Below are 3,119 nucleotides of genomic sequence, written 5' to 3'. Positions count from 1 at the left end.
GATGACATGTGAGCATTGGTGGAGATTGGAGGATTTGTGTTGCAAAAGGGATCACACCAAGAAGCAAATGAAGAAACCCATCGGTCTTAGCAAGGTATAGAAGTGCCATATTGGATGTGGTGGCTAAGAGGATAGATTCAATAATTTTGAATATAGCTACTATCTTTGAGAATTTGGTCATTAAGACCGGACAAATGGAAGTGTTTATAATTCAGAGGAATCACTACTATATAGTGAAAAATATAGGGTGACTATGGGAAAGAATGCACATGTCTGGATTTTTAAATTAGGGTTGGGGCAGGTAGATCATATTATGCATACAAGCACCTACATTTTGTATATTGCATATTTTTTGGTTAGATACGAAACATAATATGTTTATACATCAACCCACTCTTTAAAAAAAGAACATAATCAGAATGTGCAATCAGAATGTGCAGCAACAGTAGTAGGTGAACAATCTAAAAAGGAGTTTTTAGTTAATATCTAAGTTAAATGATAATATTAATGAGAAGGTTATATTTTTAGAGTGTTTGTTTTTGTCAATTTACATGAGAAAGAGCTACATATTGTTAAACTCACATAAAAGTATATAATGTCCTTGATATTGCTAGTATATAATGTTCTCGATATCATGTCACTATCGACTCTCTATGAAGGTATATGTACTTTTCACTTTTCTATATCTTTCTGAGACAATCAATATGGTTGTATCACAATGCTTCAAATGGAAATGACAAATTTATTTATTTTTGTTAATGTCAATGGAATATCTTCATTTTATATATTAACTTTTTTGAAATATTGATTTCAACATCTTCATTTTATATACTATCAATGGTTGGAATATCTTTTTCTAGATATAGCATTTATCCATGTAATTACTTTTTTAACTTATGCAAATCACTTTTTTGCTTTTAGCCCATTCTATCTATATATATGACCCCCTGGCTCTCGCTCTCACCCTCACTCCCATCTCTCATTGTCTTCTCCTCTCTCACTATCATTCTCTTCTTGACCATCATAATCTCCCTCTACCTTATTCTATTTCTCTCTCTCTCATCTCACCATAATTATCTCCCTCCCTCTTTTCTTCTCTCTCTCACCATCATTCTATACCTCACCCACCCTCATTCTCACCCTCTTCCTCATTCTCTATCTTTCTCTAACTCTCATTATCCTTACCCTCACTTATCAAATCATGACTTCATCAAATGCCCCAAACTCTACTCTCAAGGATACCCTTGAGTGAAGCTATGTGCAAGAATTTGTGTAAGAAATCGAGTAGAGATGTGAAAGAGCATCTTAAAATTATAATAGAGCCCCGTAATCTTTGGGACAAGCTTCTAGCAGATGAGCCCATTGACTTAGAAGATCTATATGTGCAGAACATGAAGATCTCCTCCTTTTTTTCACCAATGTAGCTGCCCTAACTCCACCAAGAGGAGCTAAAGAATATAGTAGCCCTTAAAAGTACTTAGGTGTAGGGACCCTTAGAACTCTCTCCTGCCAACAGCTTACAATTTGTAAGGCTGATGTAATAACTTTTTTGGAATAAAATTATCTTTTAATTATAATTGTAACTGTTATTCACCTTGTCAATTTTACATTGTTTATTAGACAACAGTATGTAAGGTTGATGTAATATCTTTTTTGGAATAAAATTATCTTTTACCCATAATTGTCTATATTATTAGCCTTATCAATTTTACATTATTCTTTTTTTTATAAAACAGTATGTAAGCCTGACGTAATTATCTTATATGTATAATTGTGCATATTATTCACCTTGTCAATTTTACATTGTTCATTGTTCATTTTTCATTGTTATTGGAAAGTAGAATTTTTAAATTTTGATTTTCATAAATCTTTAATGATATAAAGTGTAAGCAACTAGCATGCAAAAGATGCAAAGAGTAAAAAAGGCATGCAATCACATGAAAAGGTATGCAATCACATACAAGGGCATGCAATCACGTAAAAAGGCTTGGAAAATCTTGATGTAATTACTGTACGTATAATTGTGCATATCATTCACCTTGTCAATTTTACATGTTCATTGTTCATTTTTCATTATTATTGGAAAGTAGAATTTTAAGTTTTGATTTTCATAAATCTTTAATGATATAAAGCGTATGCAGCTACATGTAAAAGCATGCAAAGAGTAAGAAGGGCATGAAATCACATGAAAAGATATGCAATCACGTGCAAGGGCATGCAATCACATAAAAAGGCTTGAAAAATCAACATGGAATCACTTGCATGGGCATGTAATGATATGTAATCACATGCAAAGGCATGCAATGACATGCAACAATATGTAAATACATGCAAATAGAATTAAAGAACATGCAGCATTAAATGACATGCAAGGCTACGCAAGCACATGTAAAGATTTAAAAAGGGTAGAAACAGTCATGCAAGGACATGAAAGCGCATCATCTAAGGGATAATAAAGGGCAAGCAGTACCATGAAATGTAATGCAATGACATGCACATGTAATAACATGAAAATCAGATGCCATGCCATGCAATGCAATGTAATGGCATGCACATACATTGAAGTTCAAAAGGATAATAAAGGGCAGGCAATGTCATGCAAATGCAAAAAAATGCAAGCGCATGACATGCAGAGGCATCATGCAATGATATGTAATGCTATGCAAACGCATGTAAAGATAAGGTAATAGAGAGAGAGAGAGAGAGAGAGAGAGAGAGAGAGAGAGAGAGAGAGAGAGAGAGAAAGTAATATGAGATAAGAGAGATAGAGGGAGAAAGGGACGGAGGCATGGTTAAAGATGAGGTGAGAGGTAATGAGAGATAATGACATGCCAACACATGCAAAGGAATAATAAAAGCAAACATATTAAAAGAGGGAGAGTAAGATAGTAGACAAGGGGGCGGGGGGGGAGAGAGAGAGAGAGAGAGAGAGAGAGAGAGAGAGAGAGAGATGCAAAGAGAGGGAGGAAGAGAGAGATACCCTTGACAAAGTGGGAGGGAGAGAGACAAAGTGAGAGGGAGGGTGGGAGGGAGAAGGAAGAGGGTGGGAGAGGGAGAAGGAGAGAGAAAGGGAAGAGAGTGGGAGTGGGGAGGGGGAGAGAGAGGGTGGGTGGCTAGGA

Source organism: Cibotium barometz, chromosome 45, assembly GCF_041138505.1.
Source record: "Cibotium barometz isolate CiBa-2024 chromosome 45, ASM4113850v1, whole genome shotgun sequence".
Lineage (NCBI taxonomy): Eukaryota > Viridiplantae > Streptophyta > Polypodiopsida > Cyatheales > Cibotiaceae > Cibotium > Cibotium barometz.
Note: the sequence above shows the minus strand (reverse complement) of the source record.